At 49.4% G+C, this 13,137-nt stretch overlaps 1 non-coding gene and 1 pseudogene across 1 annotated transcript; one reads left to right on the plus strand and one right to left on the minus strand.

The window, feature by feature from the left end:
* The first annotated feature begins 2,266 nt into the window (after nt 1-2,266).
* Nucleotides 2,267-13,137, plus strand: part of LOC120381691 — a 116,432-nt pseudogene continuing 105,561 nt past the window's right edge.
* On the minus strand, nt 10,095-10,176 carry TRNAS-GCU. Its single transcript has one exon. It is a non-coding gene; the product is annotated as a tRNA-Ser (tRNA).

A 13,137-nucleotide genomic window follows, 5' to 3' on the forward strand; every position in this document is an offset into this window, starting at 1 on the left:
CTTTGCCTAGCACAATGGGGGCCCACTGTTAGTTGGTCCTTAGGCACTAAGGTAGTGAATATAACTTGTTATAATAGTAACTCTCCTGCCACTTTGAGCCAAGGAAGATGGCCTTGGGATGCATAGCCTTATTTGGGGTGTGTTAGTAATGTTGATTTGATTTATCAACTTAATTTAATTTGTATTATGATTATTTTAATTCATTAATAATAATACTTAATCATTTATATTAATTAATATGGGTTTAGGCTCGCCAATTCGTTTGATAAGAAGATAAAAGTTCGTGTTTCGAATCAGGTTCCACAGAATTGATAAAGGGACCTTTGGGGGTATGACAGGAAGCTCACAGGGAGACAGATAGAGTCATAATGACTTTTTATTAAACTCAATGAAATAGTAAGTAAATTGTAAAACAGGTAGAATTACAGAGTTACAATTGTATTACTGTTATTCAGGAGATACATATGATGATACAATATTATGTGCTGCAAACTTTGGTTAATATTCACACCCTGTTTTGATAAACTGGTGTTGGCCTCGCCTCTGGCGGTTCTGGTTTCACAGCTCTTGCAAGGGAAACTAATGCAAAGAGCTGTCAAAGCTACTTTGGAATTTACTTTTTAGCTCAACTAAATAATCTGATACACAAACTAAAATAACATTTAGAGAGACCAAGCTTAGCCGAGTCCCTTTTGAACTTAAAGTTTGAAAAGAAAATAAGTGCGGCCTATTACTGGTTAATAGCCGTCGTAGATGGATAGCATGAATATGTAGTTGAAGATGGTGAAGTGTAGTGAAGAAGGAGGAGGTCGAGGTGGGGGTGGGGATACCATAGTGAGGTAGGTTACCTCTTTTTATAGAAATAAATACCGGAAATCCTTCCTCTTATGCCCAAATTTCAGTCTTCCCCCATAGAAATGTTAAGGTGCGCTTACTCCATAGGCTAGTATGTATGTGCGTATGGATGGCAGATATCTGCGCACTTGTGGGGTACTTGTTAAGTCTGTGAGTGCAACTTTGAAAAATCCCCTTTGCTATTCTTCATTGTCTGTTGGTCTAGGTAAAGGGTCTTAGACCTAAGCATAGGCACTTTATTTGGGTATAGGAAAAACAGTTCCTTTTCTGGGTTTAGCTTAAAATGCAGGTTTTTGGCCTGTAGGTTTCTTGCATTACAGCCAAACATATTTTTAATATGAATTAATAAACCTATCACAATACTGTACTTATAAGAAAAGAGATATTTATGCAGGCAAGCAGATGAATCCTGAGGGCTACATATGTTAAACTGTCTAAAAATGAGATGGGGTTAAAAATATGGAATATTTTTTGTGACAAGTATCCCTCAAATTCCACTGACCTCCCTTGTTTTCTTTGCCTGCAGTAGGGTTTCCAATTTCCAAACCTGATGTGATCTCGCAGCTGGAACGAGGGGAAGAACTGTGGGTCCCAGACCTCCAGGGCTCTGAGAAAGAAGTGGTCCCGAGAGCTGCCTTCACAGGTGAGGAATTGGTTAAACAACTCAACAACTGCTTAGGAATGCAGGAAACATTTGGGATGCCCTACAAAGACCCTGTGAGCTCTTCAAGTTCAGGATTGTTCCTGCAGATGTGGAATCATTATGGCAGATGTCACTCATGGCTTCCTCCTATTCTGATTGACAACTGGCAGCAGGTCGCTCCTGATCTCACTTTCCCTGAGAGTTATGGTGCAGTGAGGACCCAGAACTGATCCCTTCCTCTCTTCTCTGTGGAAGGGTTGGGGAAAATCAGCACCTGATAGGTTTGATCTCTCCCACATATATTTTGGTTTGTTCATCCCTTTTTCCATTCCTCTCTCTGACATTTCCTTTTTCTCAGGCACAGGGAGTGACCTATGTCTGATTCTCTCTGTCTCCCATCTGGCAATGGGATGGTGAGTGAGAACGAGGAGGAGAAACCCCAGCAGGAAGACACTGTGCAAGTAGATGCAGATTGGATGTTATCAGGAAGATCCAAAGGGAATGTTTCCAGGAGTTGTGCACTCCCAGAAAACACAAAAGCCTGTGAGACTCAGCAGAGGACAGAGGAAAACTACAGTAGCCACTCAGACCTTATTCCACACAACAGAATCAACTTGGAAGAGAGACGCTACATGTGCCATGAGTGCGGGAAAAGCTTCAATCGGAGCTCTCACCTTATCAAACATGAGAGAATCCACACAGGAGATGCCCTACACGTGCTCTGAGTGCAGGAAAAGCTTCAAGCAGAGCTCAACACTTATCAGACATGAGAGAATCCACAGAAGGGAGACGCCCTACACGTGCTCTGAGTGGGGGAAAAGCTTCAATAGGAGCTCTCACCTTATAACACATCGGAGAATCCACACAGGAGACGCCCTACACGTGCCCTGAATGCGGGAAAAGCTTCAAGCAGAGCTTTGCCCTGAGCGCACACAGGAGAATCCACACAGGGGAGAAGCCCTACACGTGCACTGAGTGCGGGAAAAGCTTCAAGCTGAGCTCAACCCTTATCAGACATGAGAGAATCCACACAGGGAGACGCCCGTGCACGTGCTCTGAGTGCGGGAAAAGCTTCAATCAGAGCTCAACCCTTATCAGACATGAGAGAATCCACACAGGGGAGAAGCCCTACACGTGCTCTGAGTGTGGGAAAAGCTTCAATCGCAGCTCTGTCCTGAGTGCACACAGGAGAATCCACACAGGAGAAGCACTACACATGCTCTGAGTGTGGGAAAAGCTTCAATCAGAGCTCAAACCTTATTACACATCAGAAAATCCACATGAGAGAGAACTGTTATAAATCCCTTGACTAGGGCTGGAGAAAGCAAATGTGATTAAAAAAAAAAAAATCTAATTCCCACATAGTGATTTTTGCACCATCTTCACCGTGGTGTGTCAGCTCCCCCAGATCAGTTGCCTGCTTCTGCCTTTTGCAGCTCACCCTTCTTTGGGGTCAGTCCTGTGATCTTTTCTATCAACTCCTTTCCTTCTGAGTCGTAGGAGTGTGTGTCCCTCCTGCCAGGAATGTTCGTCAGCTCCAGGTGGGAGAGAGGTTTGATTCCAACAAGCTACACTGAGGCTAAAACTACCTGTGCCTGACATCCACTAGGGCTGCACATGGCGTTGGCTGCTCAAGTTAGTGATCTTGGTGTAACAAGACAATTATAGTTGTAGAGCAGATGCAGCCCAGGTGCAGGGGTTGGCATTAGCTTCCCCCTTGACCTGACCTAAACTCCATCACTTTTCCTAGTCTAAACCAACCCTGAGCATCATGGTTGTACTGTTCCCCCATTTCAAAGCCATTGTTAGTCATCGAGTTCACTCTTGGGGAAGAAGTTGTTTCACTCCCAGTTGCTCTGATGTTGGTTCAGGTTGTGCTGCAGAGCAGATATTTTTACTACCATTTTTCTCACTTAAAATATATTGAACTATAACAAAGAGCAGGAACAGGGCAGGGATAGGGGAAAATGTCATTTCACCCTCTGTAACAACGGAAGAAGATGGGGTAAATCAGAGGGAGTCCCTTATTCCCCATCACCATCCCAATCCCCCTGTTGTGCAGTTGGTTAGGTCAGTATTTTTTCTAAAGGGCTGGGAAGAGGATTCCCTCATAAATAACTTGTAATTAAACAAAGTACCCATGCATTGGGCTCTCAAAGCAGTTGTGGCCCAGGCCCTGCGGGAAGTGGCTCCTGAAGAGATCTCCTTCCTCATTAGCTGCATGTTGCCTATTATTTGGGAAATACAATCCCTACTGAGGTAGAGATGGGAAAAATGGAAGTGACTTTTCTCATCAGCTCACCCCTGGGAGATGCTGCAAATGTGTAGAAAATGAAATCCGTTTGAATGTGATATAGCTGCAGAAAGATACCTCTTTTTAATAGAGACCTGACATTTGTTGTCTTACAGGGATTCTAAATCGCACCTGAATTTAGTCCCTAATTTAAATCTGTGCCTCCAGATTAAAGAAATAAAAGGGCATATTTGGGGGAGTTGTACCTCACTGTCGCTACTGATCTGTTGTGCGGTTGGTGAAGAATTCTACACCAAAGAAGTGTAAAATTACTCCAAGTAAGGTCAAAGATTTTACAAGAACTCGGGTAGAAATTGCAGGTACTAGTGGTTGATTTTCACTCCTGAGATGGAAGCTATGGTGACCTGTGGCCCAGGTAAACTATTTTTAGAACCTGCTCCCTAGTTAAGTGGCATCGATCACACTCCTGAAGGACGCCATGATTAAATTGGGAACAACTGTCTTTTACCATTTGGATCCAAAGTTAGATGAAGCACAGAGAGAAACAGCTGATTCCTTCAGAGCCATTCCATGCCTACGGGTCCCAATCTGGCTGCCTTCTTGGACAAGAAGCACTTCCCTGCTGGCCAAACGATGGCAGCCAATGAGGGAATGTATCAGATGTGAAGTTCAGATTGCAGGATACTTGAATGCTGAGTCCAGAGTCTCTGGTTTAGTCTAGGCCTGCACAACTCGTAAAGCGGCGAGGGCAATATTACTCCAAAGAAAACAGCTGAGGGATGAAACCCCCCGGCCTCACCGAACACCACCCCCCAGTGCCGCCAAGCCCCTCCCCGAAACAATCACCCCCAAGCGTCATCCACCCCGTGGAAACAAACCCTCCTTCCCCAGCACTGCCCCGCCAAAATGGTGGCATTGAACCTTGGTAATATGTTATAGCGGGCCTCTAAGGTAGTATAATTAAGGTAAAAAGAAAATGTCTTTTTGCTAGAAGTAGAATAAGATCTTCCCCCCACTTTGTAATCAGTTGCTCTGTGGAGTGAATGAGGTGGGACTGAGGAAGGCAGCACCTCCAGCCAGCTGCAACCCTTGGAGAGGGGCTGGGAGCCAGACCAGATCAGCAGAACAGGTCAGCCACCGACTCATAGCTCGTCTCCTCAGTCCCCTGCTGCCAGCTCACCAGCCCCTCCCACTCGCCTCCTCAGCCCCCTGCCTTCCGTGCTGCAGGCTCACCCACCCTTTTACCACTGCCCACCCACTCGTCTCGTCAGCCCCTCTCTCACACATGCTATTGTGCCATACAGGAGGCCTGTGATATGCAGGGGGTCAGATTAGATGCTCTAATGGTCTCTTCTGGCCATAAAGTCGACTAATTTCTGAAAAACTGAGTGTAGCATTGGGAGCAGCATCTGATGTTTCCCTGTCTAGCCGGCTTGCTGCCTAGAATGAACGCTCCTTGAGTGGGGTGATCCACAGGGAGTAGCTCAAACCTCCAAAGTGCCTGGCCAGGGGCAGGACATTGGCACAGAAAGGGAGGGGTGTGGCAGTGACATCACAAAGGCCTTTTGCAGGACCTCAGACTATTGGTCCAAGGTGGTGGGGAGGTGGTGACCTCACAGAGAGATGCTGACATCAGCCAGGCAGGACCGGGGCGAGGGGCCAGGGAAACCTCAGAGCCCCCTGTGGCTTTGCTTCCGCAAGTCTCCTTCTCCAGGTCTCTGAGGACTGAGAGAGTATTCGGGTTCACGGACGTGAGCGCCAGGAGGAAACTCTTTCGAGTTTTCTCCTTCCCTTTTAGTGATTTTACTGGAAAACAGCAGTCCCTGTTTACAAGGTAAGAGCCTCCTGGAAGTTTGAAACCTGTTCAGTCTGATCCAGCTGGTGAGAGTTGAATTCTAGGCATGGAAAACACGAGCTTAAGGAGGCAGAATTTTATTCCGCACCTGGGATTTTGTCCCTTAGAATCACTGGGGAGATTAGGGTTTCTCCTTTTTGTTTCACGTTTTCCTCCATCCATCCCTCCCTCCTTTCTCTTTGTCTCTTGCTTCTTTTGTCCTTTTTCCTGTTCTCCCAACACCAGGAGGTAGGGGTGTGTGTGTGTGTGTTGCGGGGGAGTGCTCTGCAGCTCCCACTGTGGGAGGTCCACCCAAAAATGTGGGGCTGAAATAGTGCTCGGGCAGTGATCCCCACCAGTGACCTGGGCCATCCTTTGGGCTCTCTGGTGAGAACCCTCAGCCTCCCGTCCTCAGTCTCTACCCTGATTGGCTGAGCAGGGGGTTATTGACAGGGAGGAGACTCAGGTCCTTGTTCTCTTTTAAGACCAAGTAAATAAGTCAGAACCAGTTCTATGTTTGATGAATTTTGCTGCTTCTCTACATTAATGGTCTCTGAGCAGTTCATGATTCTCTCAAATGTTGCAGTTCTCAAATACTTGCTGAATAATTTGTGTGCACTGTTGTTGATCTGGAGCTCATCTGTGAGCACTTTATTCAGGTCATTCAGTGTATGAAATTCAAGATCCGATGTTTAGATTGAAAATCAGGGCTTTTGGGTCCTATTCCCAACTCTGCCCCTGACTGGCTGTGTGACCTAAGACAAGTCAATTCTCCTTTCTCAGCCTGAGCTTCTCTCTCTTTCGAGTAGGGGTAATAATGATCCGCTCCTACCTAGCTCAACACAGTCACTCTTCCCCCGGCACACACTGTCTCTCCCCAGAACACAAACAGTCTCTACCCCGCCACACACACTGCAGTTGAAAAGCAGCTGGCAATCTAGTAAGATGCCCGTGGAACGGTGGGATAGAGAAACCTGCATCATGCGATGCTGTACCAGTCCGTGAGGCATTGCAAACCCTTCCCAAAACACCCCGCAGCCAGTTGCACAGTGGGATAGTTGCCCACAGTGCACTGCTCTCTGTTGCCATCCACGAACTGCTAGCATGGATGTGCTCTGGTGACACAAGGGGCATAGGGAGGACATTCAATAGCTGTTTTAACTAAACACTTTAACTAAAGCAGCAATGCCGGGGGGTTGGTGACTTCTTTGTTTCCTCACCCTGGAGTAAACTCAGCTTTTTATTCCATTCTTGATGCTTCATGGAATAACAACAGATGACCGAAGAAAGACATGGACAGGGTGGGTCTCAGGGGAGGGGCAGAGAGTTTCGAGCGGTGGGCAGAGCAGGTCTCGGAGGTGGGGGCAGTGAGCAGGGCAGGTCTCAGGGGAGAGGCAGAGAGGTGTGGGTGGTGGGCAGGGTGGGTTGCAGGGATGGGTCAGAGAGGTCACGGTGGCGGCTGGTGGGCAGACCTTGTGGTAGCGGGTGGAGAGGCACGAGCAGGAGGCAGGAAGGCCTTGGGGGAGGAGAGGAGCGAGCGAGAGGTGGCTCAGCCGTCCTCAGCCAAAGAGGAAGAGCGAGGGTGGGAAGTGGCCAAACAGGAGCAAGGGGGGAGCACAGGTGGGGCCTCAGAGATAGGAGAAGGGTGGGGGGGACAGTGGCATGGTCTGGGCACCAATGGGCCCCCCACTTCCAGGGAGCTTCCAACGCTCACACCCAGCCTCCCCAAATGCAAGAGCCATGGGCCACCTATTCTCTTCATCTTCACTAATCAAGCCCCTCCCCAAGCTATGTTGATGGGAGAAGCCCTCCTGTTGGCACAGCGCTATCTGCACCGGGGTTAGGCTGATATAACTGCATTGCTTAGGGAGGTAAATTTTTCACACCCCTGAGTAATGTAGTTGCAACCTGCGCCGTCTTTCCTGACTCGTACATGGTCCTCACGTTCCATGTGCCGATGGTAATCCTCCTGGCTGCAAGAAGGGTGATCGGCTTAGTGGCTTCCTCGCGGCTTTCACCACCCAGCGTCATGCATCTTCGAGTTGAAGACCCTTCTTTTTCCAGGCTAAAAGTCTCTGTTAACTCTATTGTTGGCGTTTCTGTAGCAAGCTGATTTCTACAGGGTGGAGTTGCTAGCCCCACGCCCAACCCTCCTCCTTTACCCTGACTTGGGACAGGCAGATGGCCCCAAAGGACCTCTCTGGTGGAGTTGAGTAATGTAGTTACACCGATCTAATTTTGTAGTGTAGACCTGTCCAAAGAACCTTGGGAGTAAAACTTCACCTGCTCCTCTGCTTTACTGAATCCAAACACCAGCAAAGCTTGTCAGGCCCAGATGGAGGTTGGCAGAGAGTCAGGTGTGTGCAGACATGATCCCTTCAGCAGCTGAAGACACCATGGCTTAGCTGGCTAAAACCACTGTTTTGTATGCAGGAGATCCTGGGTTCAAGTTCCAGTGGTACCTTACTGAGTTGCTTTTGGGGCATCTGGTATTGGCTACTGTCAGAAGACAAGATTCAGAGTTAGATGGACCTTCGGTCTAGCCTAGTGTGGTTTTTCTTATGGTTTAAATTACACTCACAGGCACTGAGGATAGAGTTACTGAAAGTTTGGGAGTTAGGAGCTGATAGGTCAGTGGTCCAGTTCCTTCTCAGATGACCCCGTCCCTCTGGGACAGGGGCAGGTCTGAGCTCTCTCACCAAATGCTCATTGTGGCTGCCAGAATCTGTGGGCAGCTCATTTAGTTTATGCCGAGGGTTGAGTCCTGTTTTGTGCACTGTGTCTGCGAATGAAAATCCTAACCTGCCCTTTGAAATAACAAAAGCAGCAGGACGTGTTTCTGTCCCTGCCCCAGAGCAGACAGACCGATGGAGAAATGCCATGAGTCCAGGGTAATACTCCCCTGCGGTTTTACCATTTCCACTTGCTAAACCCCCTCCCAACCTTCTGGGCTCCTGGAGCAGGGGACTGAGCCTGAGCCGAGACACGGACACTGCAACTTTACAGCCCAAGCCGCATGACCCTGATTAATGTGACACGGGCCAGTCGTGGGTGTTTCATTGCACTGGAGACGTAGCCTAATGTTATGTCTACACTGCGATTAACACACCCAGGGCACCTGTCGCAAAGCCCGGGTCAGCTGACTCAGGGTTATGGGGCTTGGGCTGCAAGACTATAAAATTACAGGGCAGACAGATGGGCTTGAGCCCAACCTCTGAGACCCCACGAGGGGTGAGGGTTTCCGAACCCAGGCTTCAGTGTGAACACAAATATCTGCACCACAGTTTTTAGCCTCTCAGCTTTAGCTCCATGAGCCCACGTCAGATGGTCCAGGCCAGCCATGCTGCCATCTTTATCCCAGGAGAGATGGACTCTAAGGGTCCGTCTCCATTGCAGTGTCAGCCCAGGTGTGGCTCGCTGTGCTCAGAGCAGCACCCTGGAAGCCCCATATTCACTGCTCGCATATAATGATGATACGGTTTGTACAAAGTCTGCCTGGTGAGGTGTCATTTCAAAAGTCTTGGTCTGTTGAACATTAATATTGTGTTGGATTGTGTGTGTAGCATTGGCTGGGAAGTTTTGCTCTGTGTGTGTTACTGAGATGAGGTTGGGAAATGCCCACCACCAGCCTTTCAGGTGTGACAATGGAGGAGCCAGACTCGCTGCTGGCCCATTAAAGGGATCCACACTCCCAAGGACTATCCCAGGAACCGTGTACAATGCAGACTTCTCCGAGATAGCACAGCGACAATGGACACTGCTTGCTCACATCCTAGCAAAGGTACTTCCTAGCCAGTTGGAAGAAACTATGAAAGGGGGGTAGAGACATTATGAGTTGGCCTCTCTCCCCCACAACTCAACAGCTGGAAACACACCTGGATGACAAAACTGATTCAGAAATCAGAAGAGAATAATAATAGTACATTCAAACCAAGTCCCCAAACACACTAGTAGTGGTTTTTCAGCAGAAAATTTTCAGTTTGGGGAATTTTGGTTTCTCAGTCAGACTTTGCAAAGGGAAGCAGAGAGAAAATGGTTGAGTTGTCTCCTTCAGAACAGCTTGGCCTAGACACTAGTTCTGGTTCACTGTTGTGGCCTTGCTCAGGTTGGAGGTATTTTAATTATGTGGGGAGGTCCCAGGGTGTTTGGGGGAGATTATGAGGCTGTTCCCTTTTGAGATAAAAACTAAGAAATGCTGGACTAGAGAATTTTTTTAGAAATCTGGTATTTAGATATTTTATTTTAAGCAAAGCGAGGGGAAGAGATTCTGAGAAGCTTTTTGTTTGCAAGAAGCAACATTGTTTGATCTGTCATTGTACCAAGGGGGGGAGATCATAGAATCCAAGATCAGAAGGGACCATTATGATCATCTCATCTGACCTCCTGCAAGATGCAGGCCCATAAGTCGATCCACCCACTCCTGAGCTAATTAGGAGATGGTTGTCTATAAACACACTCCTGAACATAGAGATGGTTGTCTATAAAGGAGGGTGAAGACTAAATGCAGCTGATGAGGATGGGATTTGAACCCATGTGTGCAGAGCACAATGGATTAGCAGTCCATCACCTTAACCACTCGGCCACCTCATCCAAGCTGTCAAAAAGTAGACAGGAGGAGAAATCTAAGGCCAGCAGAGATAAGGACACTAAGGAGTTTTTAAATACTAAGCGTAAGCAGGGGCTGAATGAGCTCCCCCCTCACATCTAGTGAGGAGCTGGGGGAAGACTTCAGGAACAGGCCGTGTTTGCATAGACACCCCTACTCTGCCTAGCTATGCAGCATGAGGGGGCCGCTTCCCCAAAATGACCAGTTTGGGATGGTGGTGGGTTGCAAATCACTTTAGCATTGAGTGGAATGAAATGTTATTCTCCTTCCTGTACGAGTGAAGGGCAGCAGAACGTACCTAGGCCGTCCTGACGGAGGGGTGGGTGGGTGAGGAATCGCTTTCATTGGACGGCAGAGAAGTGATTGAGGACGTCACCCTAACCCAGTGGTCCCCAAACATTTCACACTGTGCTCTCGTATCCATGGCTGTGGCCCCTCGGAAGCCGCGGTTGAGAACCGGGGCTGGGAGTGGGGCCGTTGCTTGCTGGGGAGAGGGGTGCGGACAGGGGTCAGGGGGTCGAGGCCGGGCTGGGAGCCAGGGGGCCAGGCTGAGGGTAGGGTTGGGGAAGAGCTGGGACAGAGTGGGGCTGAGTGGGGCTCCCTCCCTGCCGTCCATGGGGGCTGGCTCAGGCCCTGAGGTGCCCCCATCAATCTTCCTCTGTGTCCCCCTAGGAGTCACGCCCCACATTTTGGGGACCACTGACCCCTACTCGCTAAGCAGGGGCTAGTGATGCCAAAGCCCAGGGAAAGGGAGAACAAGTGGGGGCCCCAGCACCGAACCATGACCCCACTTCTGTGTGTGGCTCCGCCCCTTCCACACCTTCCACCCACGGCCCCACCCACTGTCACCTCTGTTCCACCCCTTCCCCACTGGCCCCACCCTGTCACTCCTTTACCCTGCCCCGCTGCCCCCCGAGACCAGAGAAGCTCTGTGCCCCTGCTGCAGCCCCGGGCCGTAGCAGGGAGTGGGAGCTCCTCCAGCCCTGGGGCTGACATGGGGGAGACTTTCCCAGCGGGTCCCAATTTGGCCAGGGCCCCTAGTCATGGGCCCCACTGCCCCCTTGGCGACGCAAGGTTTGGGGAGGCTGAGCCCCCCCCGATCCTCCATTACGAGCCGCCCAGGCTACCTCTGCTCAGTGGGTGGTCAGTCTCCCTGTGTCTCTGCTGTTCGTGCTGGGGAGCCCGGCCGGCCTTAGGGGTGGGGCCCCCGGCAGCCGCCCAGGGCTCCAGGGGGTCAAAGGGCACCGTGTGGCCGTGCAAAGGTGCTCACTGCTCTCCCTGCCCCAATGCTCCTCCGTGGCCCCATAGAGGGTGGGGAGCGAGGAGCAGCACTATGTGCTCCTGCGTCCTGGTCACTTTCCCCACCTGGGCTGGGCTGTGAGGGGAGCATCAGAAGCTGCTGCTCTCTGCCCTCCCCTGACGCAGCCCGGCTGAGGAAAGTGACCTGGATGCAGGGAGCTCGAATGATGTCCCTTCTCGCCCCCCTCCCCCTGCTAGGCCAGGCTGGGGTGTGGTGTCTCCATGGCTGCACTTTCAGTGATGCAGGTTTCTCTCTCCGTTGTTCCCTGGGCATCCTACTAGATTGCCAGCTGCTTTTCAACTGCAGTGTGGAGACTGTGTGTGTTTGGGGAGAGACAGTGTGTGTTGGGGAAGAGTGAGTGTGTTGAGGTAGGTAGGAGCGGATCATTATTATCCCTACTTGAAAGAGGGAGAAGCTAAGGCTGAGGAAGGAGAATTGAGTTGTCTGAGGTCACATGGCCAGTCAGTGGCAGAGTTGGGAATATAACCCAAGAGCCCTGATTTTCTAACTAACCATCGGATCTTGAATTTCAGACATTGAATGACCTGAATAAAGTGCTCTCAGATGAGCTCCAGACCAACAACAGTGCACAGGAATTATTCAGTAAGTATCTGAGGAGAACTGCAATGTTAGAGAGAATCATGAACTGCTCAGAGACCATTAATGCAGAGAAGCAGCAAAATCCATCAAACATAGAACTGGTTCTGACTTATTTCCTTGGTCTTAAAAGAGACCAACAAGGAGCTGACTCTCCTCCCTGTCAATAACCCCCTGCTCAGCCAATCAGGGTAGAGACTGAGGCTGAGGGTTCTCACCAGAGAGCCCAAAGGATGGCCCAGGTCACTGGTGGGGATCACTGCCCGAGCACTATTTCAGCCCCACATTTTTGAGTGGAGCTCCCACAATGGGAGCTGCAGAGCACTCCCCCGCAACACACACACACACACCCCTCCTGGTGTTGGGAGGGGAACAGGAGAAAGGACAAAAGAAGCAAGAGACGAAGAGAAAGGAGGGATGGAGGAAAAGGTGAAACAAAAAGGACAAACCCCAATGTCCCCAGTGATTCTAAGGGACAAAATCCCAGGTGTGGAATAAAATTCTCTCTCCTTAAGCTCGTGTTTTCCATGCCTAGAATTCAACTTTAAATCGGCTTCGGTACCCAATGACTGGAAGTTAGCTAATGTAACGCCAATATTTAAAAAGGGCTCTAGGGGTGATCCCGGCAATTACAGACCGGTAAGTCTAACGTCGGTACCGGGCAAATTAGTTGAAACAATAGTAAAGAATAAAATTGTCAGACACATAGAAAAACATAAACTCTTGAGCAATAGTCAACATGGTTTCTGTAAAGGGAAATCGTGTCTTACTAATCTATTAGAATTCTTTGAAGGGGTCAACAAACATGTGGACAAGGGGGATCCGGTGGACATAGTGTACTTAGATTTCCAGAAAGCCTTTGACAAGGTCCCTCACCAAAGGCTCTTACATAAATTAAGCTGTCATGGGATAAAAGGAAAGGTCCTTTCATGGATTGAGAACTGGTTAAAGGACAGGGAACAAAGGGTAGGAATTAATGGTAAATTCTCAGAATGGAGAGGGGTAACTAGTGGTGTTCCCCAAGGGTCAGTCCTAGGACCAATCCTAT

Source organism: Mauremys reevesii, linkage group 14 (genome assembly GCF_016161935.1).
Source record: "Mauremys reevesii isolate NIE-2019 linkage group 14, ASM1616193v1, whole genome shotgun sequence".
In the NCBI taxonomy this organism is placed as follows: domain Eukaryota; kingdom Metazoa; phylum Chordata; order Testudines; family Geoemydidae; genus Mauremys; species Mauremys reevesii.